General features: G+C 43.3%; 1 pseudogene; it reads right to left on the minus strand.

The window, feature by feature from the left end:
• Window positions 1–2108: 2108 nt before the first annotated feature.
• LOC142072405 (up-regulator of cell proliferation-like) lies at window positions 2109–6093 on the minus strand (annotated as a pseudogene).
• Between the last annotated feature and the right edge of the window lie 8376 nt (window positions 6094–14469).

The following is a 14469-nucleotide window of genomic DNA, read 5'->3' on the forward strand; positions in this document are numbered from 1 at the left end:
ATGTTGACGGTAGTAAGGCTTTTGATGCAGTCTCACATGACCTTCTCATAAACAAACTAGGGAAAGACAACTTAGATGGAGCTACTATAAGATGCGTGCAAAACTGGTGGAAAACCATTCCCAGAGAGTAGCTATCAATGGCTAACTTACTGTCAGGGTGGTTAAGCACTGAAATAAATTGCCTGAGGGGTTCTGGAATCTCCATCAATGGAGATTTTTAAGAGTAGGTTAGACAAACACCTGTCAGGGATGATCTAGATGATGCTTAGTCATGCCATGAGTGCAGGGGACTGGATTAGATCAGTGGTTCTCAGCTGGGGGTCAGTGAGCCCTTTCAAGGGGGCCGCGGAGCCCCACGGCTGAAACCTGGAGCCCCAGTGCTGAAGCCTGCCCCCCCCTTCCCCCTAAGCCAGGAGCGGTGCGGGTCTGAAGCCAGTGGGCCCCCTGCTGTAGTTAGGAGCGGCGCGGGGCTGAAGCCCGTGGTGCCCTCCCCATCCCCCCCAAGCCGGGAGTGGCGCAGCCAGAAGCTAGGTGGGGCTGAAGCCGGCAGGGTCCCCACATCCCCTCCTAGCTAGGAGCAACGCGGTGCTCGAGCCGGCAAGCCTACCCTCCCCCACAAGCCAGGAGCAGCAGGGAGGCTGAAGCCGGGAGTCCCAGTGCCTTGCCCCTGAAGCTGGGCATTGCACTGGAAGCCCCCCTGCCTGCATACAGCCCATAGCTACCCCCTGCCTGCACCCTGAGCTACCCCCTGCCCATACACAGCCCTTAGCTATCCCCTCCCTGCACCCTGAGCTACTCCCCTCATTTCACACAGCCCCTAACTAACCCCCTGCCCGCACCCTGAGCGGTTTTCAAACCTTTTGAACTGAGTCCCCCCTTTGAGATATATTTTTGGTTGCATCGCCCCAGAGCACAGACAAGCTGGGTGCCCTCCTGAGTGAGTCAGGGGGTGGAGATGGCACATCCTCCCTGGACCCTGCTCTGTGGAGATGGGATGAACCATGCCAGGCATTCCTCCCCCCGCCCCCCCAAAAAATAGAAGTAAAACTATGCCTATGCCCAAGTGTGTCCCCCAGGCCTGGAGCCCACGCTTCCCCCCTGCCGGGCCCTATTGTTTTTATAGGATGTTGAATGGGGTCTCAGCAAGAAAAAGGTTGAGAACCCCTGGATTTGATGATCTCTCAAGGTCCCTTCCAGTCCTATGATTCTATGTGGAAAGGAACAACTGAAACCGGGTGACATGGGCAAATCCACTGAGCAGCTGGGCTGACAGATAGAGTACGGCAACTGCGTGGCATGTGGCAATGAAGAGAAGAGATTCCTCCGTGGGACAGTAGACGGAGCCACTGCCCAATCCAGCTACACTCACAGCCCCACTGTCGAGAAGAGACTCAGAGAGGGAGTGTCATGGTTTGGGGTCACTGCAGAGAGTTTGGGCCATCAGTGTTGTTACTGGGGATTTCTAACCCTACATATTTCAGTCTGTTTGTGTGTGTGTGTGTGTGTATAGTTATCTAATTTCCCTTGTAACTGTGGAAACTCCAGTCTTTGGGTTGGGGTTTAACTGCTTCACCTGAGGGTTGCTCTGTTGACTCCAGAGCTGGCCCTGCCTATCCCACCACAGCGGTTACTAACTTGTGCCCCATTGGGTCTCCACCCCATCCCCCCCAGTGAGAGCTCAGGGCTCCGTGAAATTTTCTCACTGTTTAAGTGAGAAAACAAAGCCCGTTTTTCATGAGGTCAGTCATTCTTATCAGCATCAGGCCTCTCAGAAGGGCTAATTTAAATGTTAAGGGTTCCTGCATCACTTGGGATCTTGGGTTTGTTCTTTGGAAGTATCACATCTCCTGAAATGTTTGCTGACCTCACCCACTATCCTTCCTCTCAGGGCTAAATAAAACAAAAAGTTCCAAGGCAACATTTCAAAATAAATAAGCCAGCACAAAAAAGTCCGTTCCCAAGTTTATTTTGTTTAACTGTAAATGGTTTTCTGTTGCTTCTTATGCGTGATTACATTAAAACAAGAATACTAATTTCTTAATGCACAATAGGGAGAGTAAATGACAGTCATGCTCTAAATATAGCAGTTTAATTGTCTTCAACGGATTCTAATGGTCTTCAACTAAGCTATTGCTGGAAATGGCCAGGTCCTGCTGCAGCTCTTTGCAAAAGCTGTCTAAAAAGGCAGAAACTGTGTTATTGTTTTTATTTATGGAGTTTTTCAGAATTCCCTTGATTTTATTTATTATTCTGGATAGAATCCCTTTCTCCAAATCTCTCAAACTTGCCTTCCCTTCATAGTGGTCTATCAGACATCTCTGTATCCAGGATTTGACAAACTCTTCATAGTTACTTATCTATTTCACATAGTTGTCAAAGTTCATCTCTTCCAGCAGCTTCTTTAGCAAAAAGAACTGAAAGAAGCTTTGGCTGGCGTATTCAAGGGCCTGTTCACTGCTGAGAAAATTGTCAACTATTTCTAGTCCGAGCCTTTTGTTGACATAACCCACCAGGGCAGGTTTGAGACACTGATCGCAGAAATTCCTCACCCTTGTTTGGCTTTCCTTCTTTTCCAAATAGAGATCAGTAAATATGGAGAAATAATGAGGTTTCAGCTTCTCCAGACGTTGCTGAGGATCGTTTTCTTTGATAAAATCTTCATGCATCTTCTGAAATGCCAAGCTGCTTCCCCCAAAACGTGACGCTTCAGGTCAACTTCAAACAAAGGAGAAGTGTGAAGTTGCTCAATATCCTCCTCTTTTAACCTCTCATTAACCATATGCAGCAGTTCTCCACAATAGGTTTCATCATAGTCTGTTTTGGATTTAACTTTTTCTTCAATGTATTTCTTGCATTCAGTCATTAAAGATAGAGCAAACTCTTCAGTTTTACAGTAACATTCCTGTGAGAAGTATTCTGCAACTGCTCTGGTCCATTTTAAGTTTAAGTACTCCTTCTTCATTGTGAAAGACTTCATTCTATAATCCAGCAGGCTTTTTGCATGTTGCAGTATCTGTCTGACAGCACCCCCTCTGTGCTTCAGATCCTTTCTCAACTGGAGATCCATATCTTGAACAACTTGACATTTCTGTAAAGTACAGAGCGTTAACTCTGACAAGGTTTCTCGCCACATCGTTTCAAATTCTTTTTTCAGTTTCTCATGGTCTAATTTATCTTCTCCGTTTCGGTATTCAGCCAAGAGTCTGTCAACTTCCCCTTCAATTTTCTGCTTGTACTCAGACTGGATATTGTCTATCTTGTGCTGTCCTCTTCGTATTCGAATTGCTTCCTTACAGTTACTGGTTGAAGAATTTTCAAGTTCTCTTTTGAGGCTATTTGTGCTCCTTTTGAAATCTTCTCTGTACTTTTCTATCAGGTTCAAATTTGGAGCTTCACTTTTAAAATACTGTTCTAAGTTATTCAAGAGCTTCTGTTCTCCCTGCTGTAGCTTCCCTTGTGCTTCCATTTTTAAGCTGTGAAAGAGATCACCCTCTAGTGTCTCTGGCAGCTGATTCGGGATAAAAGTTTCTTTTTCAGATATCCAGAGATACATCTCCTTGCGGAAACCCCATTCCCATTCAGAATACTTCATAGACAGCTGGTGATAGGCTTAAGCTACAAGGCTATTTCTAAAGCTAAAGATGAAGTTCTCATGTTTCACTGACTTCCACAGGCTCTTCAACCATACAATAAAATCAGGAATATCCTTTCCAGCTCTTTTCCGTGAACGGTTCTCTATGAATTCAAACAGGTATTTCTTTAGCTCACACACACTCTCACTGTATCCAGTGTTTACGGGAGCCATGGGAGGGACTCCATGCCGCAAGCCAGGCATGTACCAATTGTGTTTTTCTGGGTCATACTCCACAATATCAGAAAATGCCATTTCCCTGCTTTGCTTTTCCATCCTTGCTGCAGCTTTGGTCATTTCATTCAGCTGCTCCAGGAGGTGTTTCCTGTCCCTCATGTTTTGATCATGAGCAGACACATCACTGACATTCTGGTGCACGAACTGGCAGTTTGGCTGTTGTCCTATTTCCTCCATACTGAGAAATGCATGGACCACAATTTGCAGAACATCCTTCATTTCTGTGGCATTCTCCATGGTCATGTTAACGATGGTGATGTCACTCAGTCCAATCACCAGGGTGGCCAGCTCATTGTCATGTTGATAACTGTCTTCCAGTGCTGTTAGTTCAGGGGCCTTCAGACCTTCAGTGTCTATCACCAGGATGAAATCACAGCCAAGCAGCTCCTGAACAGCTTCTGTAACTTTAATGAGTGTCATGAACACTCCTCGCGTACATCGATCGCTACATTGATCAACTGCAGGCCGAACATGGTGTTGAGAAGAGTCGATTTCCCAGTGCTCTGCACTCCCAGCACTGTTATAACCACCATTCTGGATCTACCCCCTAGTCTGATATGGAGATGAGTTAGAACATCTACTACCCAGTTCATGGGGATGTTGGAGGCATCTCCATCGATCAGCTCCACAGGAAACCCTTCCAGCATCAGGTCAGCTGCTGTGCATGGGAGATGGGAGAATGGTCTTTGGCTTTCTTCCATTTTCCCTTCTTTAACCATTGAGCATTCAGCGTCATAGAACTGTCCCAACTCACGCATGAAATGCTCCACCCCCAAGGAACTATCAGATATTAATTTATCTAATTCCTCCATCTGTTTTCGGTCCACTCCTGGAGTTTCACATTTCTCTTTATAGTCTGCCCACATTTCAGAAAGATTCCCCCTAGCAATATTATCCAGGCTAAATTTCATCCATTTCAGAAAGTAATGTTTCTCCACTGGATTCAACTGTACTATTCCATTGATAAACTTAGTCAAACCATTAGTACGGTGACACTGATTCCGCTGTCTACGTATCTCTAACCATTTCTGTTTCAGCACAGATTTATAGTCTTCAATGGCCACGTCCCCTTGCCTTTTCATTTGGCACATCTCTTTTTCCAATTGAGCCAAGTTTTTCCATGGGTCTCCTTGCAGGCTCAGCATTTCCCTTTTGTATTTTGCCCCATCTCTTATTTCTGCAGTGATTTCTTCAGTATATTTCCTCGCACACTGACATGCCTGACACTCCTCATCCACCTGGATTCCTAGGTCACGTGCCGTCACAGCCATGGCTTCCAAACTCACTGTCTTCGGAGATGAATTCACTATGGTTCCTATGGTGGACTTCACCTTTTTCCACAAATCCTGCATTATTCATGGTACTATCTTTCACCAGTATTAGTGATTTGCTCAGTTTCAACACTGAGGACAGCTTATTAAGAAATCCCAGAGTTTCTTTGGGTTTCTTATTCTTGCAGTTGAGGATGAAGTAATATTTAGAGCTGGATTTTTTCAGAGATGATAACAGCTCGTATTCTCTCTCACTGATGCTCTCGGTAACTATGAACACTGCGGAGGAGACCGCTGTTAAAAAGCTAAACTGTAGCCAGTGGGACTCAATGTCTCCGTGCAGATTTGTAACTGCAATGGGTTCTGGGAAAAGATCAGAAATTTCCGTTCCCCCAGGGAAATACCAGGAAATCTCAACCAGCCCATCTGCGATTTTCTGAAGGAAGTTCCCAGACTCCATGTCCCAATGGATAAAGAAATCGTGGTGCTGCTGGGAGGGGCTGAGAACCTCATTGAGGAGTTGGGACTTGGAGAAGCTGCAGCTCCCCATCCACAGAAAAGAAATCATTGGCATTTCTGTGAGCACCAGGCTCTCCTCTCTGAACCCTCTGCTCTGTGCCAGGGAGTGCGGCCTCCACTTCCTCACAATGTCCCTCATGACCCACAGTAGTAGGGTGCCCTTGGGGGTGTTGAGGGCGGGTAGCAGCAGAGGGAGGGCAAACTGGCACATGGACATTTTGGACAGGATCTCCTGCTGTAGGAAACTGAGCAAAGCAGAACAGCACAAAGAACATCAAGAGATTGCAGAGAAACTTTCATCTCAGTGTCACTAAAACAGAAAGTGCCATCAGTATGCAGTTTCTCCTCATAATCATCCATTTCTTCTTCAGGAGCCTTGTGCCCAATGCTTGTATTTCTGGCCGTCCCATTCAGAGCCATGACCTTCCTCAGGAAATGCCAAGGTAAATCACCTAATGCCTCTGGAATTCTGTTCTTGATGCTTTCTGGGCAGATCTCCAAAACATCCCTCAGCCTGATCTTGATGCTTCTGTGCTTCTCCAGGTTTAATCTGGACAGGACATCTTGAAATGCTTTACTTCTTTCTGCAGAAGGAAGTTAAAACAAACCAAAATTTCAGAGTAGAAAATGGTGACTTTATATACAGTTTACTTATTCCATAGACAGCCTGATGTTTGTAATTTAAAGAAAAGCAGTACCCAGTAACAGATGACTTATACATCCTGGGTTCAATTCTTCTCTTACTTATATTGGTATAACAAAAATGAAGCCAATGGGATTACTTCCATGCAAATAAAACATAGTTCTGGCCCACTTTGAACTCCACTAGGTTGGTTTGCATTGTTTGATCCCAATCCTTATCCTCAGCACAGTGCAGAGTCCACTTGAAAATGGCTTAAGTGGCCAACTGAGAATTTCCTAGAAAATCTTCCAGTATAACCAGCTCTATGACATCCCAGCTCACAGCTACTGGAGGAGGGGGCATAGACTCAGGACCCTGTCTCTGTGGTGATCCCAGAAGCTGGAATGATCCCTTGTCTGCTCTAAGCTGCTGCTCAGGATCAGACTGGTGCCTGGCAGTCTGAGGATCAGGTGGCTGTGATGGTAGCCTACACCCGTCACCCTGAGCTGTGCTGGGCATCAATGGCTCATCCGGAGGATCTGACCCTTTATTTCCCTTTCAGCACTCAGTGCAGATTACACCTTCTGGGAAGACTTATTTTTGATTTTCTTCATATCTTCCTCCATCTCTTTGCTGGGACATGTCTTTTACAGGTGTAGCTAACAGCACTGTGGCTTTGCTTACCTCCCAGCGACCAAATAAGTCCCTTCACTCACGCTACTTTCTCTGTCCTTTTGGGGAGCTGTGAGTACTGTCATTACTTACAAAGCAAATTTACCCACATTGCAACATGGGGAGCTAATGCTAAGACACCTCCAGGCCAGTCCTGGTACGGTAATGTCTCCAGTGCAGTGTTAGGGTATTTGGACCTGATAAACAATTAACCCATTTATTATGTGTTATAGAGACATTATTAAGGTCACAAGAGCAAACTATTCCACTGCACAGGAAAGATAGGAAGAGTGGCAAGAGACCACCCTGGCTTAACCAGGAGATCTTCCATGATCTAAAAATAAAAAAAAAGAATCCTACAAAAAGTGGAAACTAGGTCAGATGACAAAGGATGAATACAAACCAACAACACAAGTATGTAGGGGCAAAATTAGAAAGGCCAAGGCACAAAAGGAAATCAAACAAGCTAGAGACATAAAGGGTAACAAGAAAACATTCTACAAATACATTAGAAGCAAGAGGAAGACCAAGGACAGAGTAGGCCCATTACTCAATGAAGACAAAAAAGCAATAACAGAAAATGTGGAAATGGCAGACGTGCTTAATGACTTCTTTGTTTCGGTTTTCACTAAGAAGGTTGGTGGCAATTGGATGCCTAACATAGTGAACACCAGTGAAAATGGGGTAGGTTCAAAACAGGGAAAGAGCAAGTTGAAAATTACTTAGACAAGTGAGATGTCTTCAAGTCACTAGAGCCCAATGAAGTGCAACCTAGAATACACAAGGAGCTGACTGAGGAGAAATCTGAGCCATTAGCTATTATCTTTGAAAAGTCATGGAAGACGGGTGATATTCCAGAAGACTGGAAAAGGGCACATATAGTGCCTATCTATAAAAAGGGAAATAAGGACAACCCAGGGAATTACAGACCAGTAAGCTTAACTTCTGGACCCGGAAAGATAATGGAGCAAATAATGAAGGAATCAATTTGCAAACATCTAGAAGATAATAAGGCGATATGTAATAGTCAGCATGGATTTGTCAAGAACAAATCATATCAAACTGACCTGATAGTTTTCTTTGACAGGCTGACGACTGTGTGGATGGGGGGAAGCTGTAGATGTGGTATATCGAGACTTTAGTAAGGCATCTGATATAGTCTCAAATGACCTTCTCATTAAAAAACTAGGGAAATACAACCATGATGGAGCTATTATAAGGTTGGTGCATAACTGGTTGGATAACCATTCCCAGAGTAGTTATCAATGGCTCACAGTCATGCTGGAAGGGCATAACGAGTGGGCTTCTGCAAGGATCAGTTCTGGGTCTAGTTCTGTTCAATATAGTCATCAATGATTTAGATAATGGCATAGAGAGTACACTTATAAAATTTGCAGACGATACCAAGGTGGGAGGAGTTGCAAGTGCTTTGGAGGATAGGATTGTAATTGAAAATGAGCTGGACAAACTGGAGAAATGGTCTGAGGTAACTAGGACGAAATTCAATAAGAACAAATGCAAAATATTCCACTTAGGAAGGAACAATCAGTTGTACATGTACAAAATGGAAAATGACTGCCTGGGAAGGATTACTGCAAAAAAGGGATCAAGAGGTCAGAGTGGACCACAAGCTAAATATGAGTTAACAGTGTAAGACTGTTGCAAAAAAAAAAAAAAAACTCATTCTGGGATGTATTAGCAGGAGTGTTGTAAGCAAGTCATGCAAAGTAATTCTTCTGCTCCAGTCCACGTTGATTATGCCTCAGCTGGAGTATTGTGTCCAGTTCTGGGTGCCACATTTCAGTAAAGATGTGGACAAACTGGAAAAAGTCCAGAGAAGAGCAACAAAAATGATTCAAGATCTAGAAAGCATGACCTATGAGGGAAGATTGAAAAAATTGGGTTTGTTTAGTCTGGAAAAGAGAAGACTGAGAAGGGACATGATAACAGTTTTCAAGTACCTAAAAGGTTGTTATAAGGAGGAGGAAGAAAAATTATTTTCCTATCCTCTGGTGATTGGACAAGAAGCAATTGGCTTAAATTGCAGCAAGGGAAGTTTTGATAGGAAATTTTTCCTAATGTCCGAACTGTCAGGGTGGTTAAGCACTGGAATAAATTGCCTAGGGAGGTTGTGGAATCTCCGTCATTGGAGATTTTTAAGAGCAGGTTAGACAAACACCTGTCAGGGGTGGTCTAGATGGTGCTTGGTCATGCCATGAGGGCAGGGGACTGGACTTGATGACCTCTCGAGGTCCCTTCCAGTCCTATGCTTCTATAATGAAGCACCAGCTCTACTTTAGTTTAGATTGAGAAGCCCTTTCTACTAAAATGTTAATTCTTCTAAGTGCTGTAAGATCTGTATGCTTACTTGGACTGTCTTGAAATTTGTTGTCTCATGGGGGAACAGGATAGGGTTAGTGACCCAAATTTCGGGGTCATTTGAGCAAGGAGTTCCCCAGACACAGCTCGTCAAAAACACAGCATTTTGCAAAATCAGCAGTCTTATAATGGAGGGGATTGTGCACCACAGAGCTCAACATCCCCTACTTGATCTCAGTCACTCAGCATTTATTTCAGCCAGTGTGTGGCACTCACTGCCCGTTTGAGGAAGCAATACTGAAAACATCTATTAAAGGAAACCTTTGGCTTTCTAGAACACTGCGTGCAAACACTCATGAGCCAAAGAGATTGAAACGTGCATGTGCTGTGAGCCTAGGCAAGAGTCTTTCCAGACAGTCCACTCTCACAGTAGCTGGATGGCTCAAGTACATTTGAGCCCTACTCTACTCCACAGTATTAACAACCTTCCTCAGAATACCATCCTTGCCACCATGGATGTCACTTTCCTATACACCAATATCCCTCACAATGATAGGATAGCTGCCTGCCCCAAATATTTAAAAGACAGTGGACAACCATCAATTATCCATCCCAAACACATAGCCAAACTCATCCAGTTCATCCTCGCCTGTCATAGATTTACCTTCAACAATAAACATTTTGTCCAAAGCATGAGAACAGCCAGGGGTACTAGGATGGCTCCCCAATATGCTAACCTCTTCATGGGTCATCCTGAAGAAGAATTTCTGGAGAAGTGCATCATGAAACCAGTGATATACCTGAGAAATTTTCATCCTATGGGAAGACAGCTTAAACTCCCTCAGACTTCCACCACAACTTCAACAACCACCACCCATCCATTAAACTCTCTGGAGCTTTCCCACAACTTCTGGACAACACAATCAGCTTCAACAATGGAACCCTACAGACAACCATCTACAAGAAACCCATGGATCACCACACCTACCTTCATAGATCTAGTAACCACCCCAACCATACCAAGAAATATGTTATTGACAGACAGGCACTCAGAGACCACAGAATGTGCTCTGAGGAGAAAGTAAGTGATATATACCTTCATGAAGGGATAGCCTATTTTTGTCAAGGTCCAAATTTCTTGGTCAAGGTATAGTCAAGGTCCAGACTCCAAGAAAAAAAAATTGAGAAACCCATAATGATAATAAACAAATAAAAACATTGTGGGGTCCATTCAAAAGCATCTCGTAGTCCGGATTTGGCCCATGGTCCGCCTATTGACTATCCCTAGCTTAACACACTTGTTGTCGATATTGTGAAGGCCAAAACTGTAACAGTGGTCAAAAAAGACCTAGATAAATTGATGGAAGATAGGTCCATCAATGGCTATTAGCCAGGATGGGCAGGGATGGTGTCCCTAGCCTCTCTTTGCCAGAAGTTGGGAATGGGTGACAGGGGATGGATCACTTGATGATTACCTTTTTGATTCATTCCTTCTGAAGCACCTGGCATTGGCCTCTGTCAGAAGACAGAATACTGAGCTAGATGGACTTTGGTCTGACCCAGTACGGCCGTTCTTATGTTCACTTAAAACCACCTTCACCAAACAAGGAAACTCCATCAGAGAAGTAGATTGCATCATGCAACAGGCCACCCAAATACCCCAGGAGAACCTGCTTCAATACAGAAATAAACCCCCTTCTGACTGCATACCCCTATTTGTCACCTACCACCCCACACTGGAACCCAGACAGTAAAGCTTGTGTAACCACCAATGGGTGTAAACAACTACACCCCATACTCGATGGGTACCCCATCATGAAAGAAATATTGCAAGAATCATCTCTTCTGGTCTTCGAACAATCTCTTGAAACTCATTGTTGCCCTGGTTTTAGGGATTTGTGTACCCCATTATGTGATCAAACTAATTGCAACCATATTATGTGCATTCTGCCAATAGGAATTAATGAAATAGAACACCACATAGTTAAGGGTTAAGTTGGAGAGAGGCTTTTAGAAGCGAGGTCATATCTAGCTGATAGTTTTTGCTAATCAGAATGGGAGGAGGGGACAGACAAGTAAACAACTGAGACTGAAAACCTTGGTGGTTGGAAAACTTTGAATCTAGGCACCTCTAATATGAAAAGTTGACTGAAAGTTAGAAAAGAGATGATCCAGTTGGGGTCATTATGACCTATGTGTTTTGTAGAAGTTAGTTATAAAAGATTAGCTAATAGAGTATATTGTGGAGCAGTCCTCGGAAGCCATCTTGAGACACTTTTTTCTGACACCCTTTCTCCCTGGTGAGTGAGCAACTGGCCACTCCAAACCTGCTGTTAATTACTCAATACCATTCCAGATGTTAGAATAAATATCTGGGATGTTCTAAACCTATTGCTTATGTCTCTGTATGCTTAAATCTAATAAACTGCAGTGTTAGATAAGAGCATACTTACTTGCATTTAATCCTTGATCAGACAGAACTGCTGTGTTCCTATTGATTGATTCCTGACACTGCATGGAGTGAAATAGTTAAGTTGCCCCTGTTGTGGGTTCTGAAAACCCCAGGTAACCCTCGTCATCAAGAGGAAGCTCCCCACAGACCAGGACACACCCACTCAAAGCAGCACCAGACTCTGCCAGAACAATAGATGCAAAACTTGCAGACATATCTCCATTACTATCATGATCAACACTCCACACAAAACACCTTTCAAGATTCCAGGATCTTATACATGCCTATCACATGTAGCACACTTCATCCAGTGCACTAAATGCCCGAATAATGATTATATGGATGAAGCAGATAACCACTATACACTCAAATGAATATACACAGGAAAATGATAAAAGACAAAAACACCCTATCACCTGTGGGTGAACACTTTTCTTAAAGTAATCACTCTATATCTGACCTATCAGTCCCAATCCTCAAAGGAAACTTGCACAGCATTGTCAAAAGAAGAACCAGGGAGCTTACATTCATTACTCTGCTGGACACCAAATTGTGGATCATGGACATCATGGATTGAACAGAGACACTAGATTTATGGTTTATTAAAACAATCTGTAATCCACTAACCCCTTCTTTTTTTCCTATGTTTGCAGAGGTGCTAATGGCCCATTCTACTTTGAATGGTCCCTTACAATATGTGCTAACTACTTATGCTAAACAATCTGTTCCATCTTGCATTTTGCTCTGACATTGGGAGTAATGTTCCCAGACCTGAAGAAGAGCTCTTTGTGGCTCAAAAGCTTGTCACTCTCACCAACAGAAGTTGGACTAAGAAAAGATATTTCCTCACCCACATTGGCTTTCCAATATCCTGGGATCTACCCAGCTACAACTACGCTGCAGACAACCCTATGCTTGGCAGAAATCTGAGAATCATCTCTAGGAATATTGACAGGTTTCAGAGTAGCAGCCGGGTTAGTCTGTATTCGCAAAAAGAAAAGGAGTCCTTGTGCCACCTTAGAGACTAACCAATTTATTTGAGCGTAAGCTTTCGTGAGCTACAGCTCACTTCATTGGATGCATTCAGTGGAAAATACAGTGAGGAGATTTATGTACACACAGAACATGAAAAAATGGGTGTTATCACACACACTCACTTAAGATGAGCTATTACCAGCAGGAGAGTCAGGGCGGGGGGGGGGGGGGGGGGGGAGAAAACCTTTCTTGATAACTGCTGGAAATGGCCCACCTTGCTTATCACTACAAAAGGTTTTCTCCTGTGCCCCCCCCCCCAGTGGTAATTATTATTTTCTGCGGGTATCTGCTGCTGTTCTTGTGACACAGTGCCCTCTGGTGGGCAAAAGGTGGAATGCAGCAACATTTTGGCAGAAGCTTTTTTTTCTACACAAAAAATTAAAGATCTGCATGGCTCATTAATTATGCATGCCTACAGTAGTACAGAATTCCTCCAGGAGTAACGTTTGGAGAAAACCTGATTTCACAACAGCTGGTCCTTTGTAGAAGATTTTCTTCTTTGATGAAACACAAATGCCTCATGATTAAAAAAATCCCATTCCCTATGCACCAGGTGAACCCTCCAAGGTTGAAATGCAGTAGCATTCAAGTTCAAAATCTTGGTCTTTATTTTCATACCTAGTGTATCTAAAAAATCAACTAACGCTACAAGACAAAGACTGTGGTCAACATTTAGTCTTGTCTGCCACAATGAAATGGAATTCTTTACAAGGGTAAAGCTCATCTAGGTAGGAGACAGAGTTTCCTTGAAAAGGTGACCAATAATTTAAATCTGATTGAATATCAGATGAGGAGTGAGCAGAGGGATTCAAAGAGAAAAGTGATGGGTTCAAATCAACAGGTAGAGAACGTGCTTTTAGCAGCTCAACCTCAATACATTATTTCTTGAAAAAAATGCTTATGGATACACTGGACACAGAAATATTTTGGATTGCTTTTTCCCAAAAATGGCTTTTCTGAATTGTTTGGGATATATACTCAATGTGTGTCCACCTCAGATACCCATCCTACTTGACCTTAAATGAAATTGATGAGTTCAGCATTAAAAATTAAACATTGTTTTAAAATTAAGTATTTTAAATACTTGTGGCACCTTAGAGACTAACAAATTTATTTATATGCTCAAATAAATTGGTTAGTCTCCAAGGTGCCACAAGTCCTCCTTTTCTTTTTGCGAATACAGACTAACACGGTTGCTACTCTGAACCCTATTTTAAATACGTTATTCTTCCTCTATAATGTGGTCATGGCCTTTCCAGTGTGCAGTAAATCTGAAATTACTGAAATTGAAAATTTCTGAAGCTTACTTTTACCAGCTTAGGTTAAAACTTCCCCAATGTACAAAATTATTTTACCCTTGGATTTCCACTTGTCAAGGTTCCTTTCCCACTCTGAACTCTAGGGTACAGATGTGGGGACCTGCATGAAAACCTCCTAAGCTTACTTTTACCAGCTTAGGTGAAAACTTCCCCAAGGTACAAAATTATTTTACCCTTGGATTTCCACTGCCACCACCAAACTTTATCTGGGTTTCTGAAAAAATGGAGTTTGGACACGTCTTTCCCCCAAAAATCCTCTCAACCCTTGCACCCCACTTCCTGGGGAAGGTTTGGTAAAAATCCTCACCAATTTGCATAGGTGACCGCAGACCCAAACCCTTGGATCTTAGAAGAATGAAAAAACATTCATTTTCCTTACAAGAAGACTTTTA

This window comes from Caretta caretta, chromosome 6 (genome assembly GCF_965140235.1).
Source record: "Caretta caretta isolate rCarCar2 chromosome 6, rCarCar1.hap1, whole genome shotgun sequence".
NCBI classification, from domain to species: domain Eukaryota; kingdom Metazoa; phylum Chordata; order Testudines; family Cheloniidae; genus Caretta; species Caretta caretta.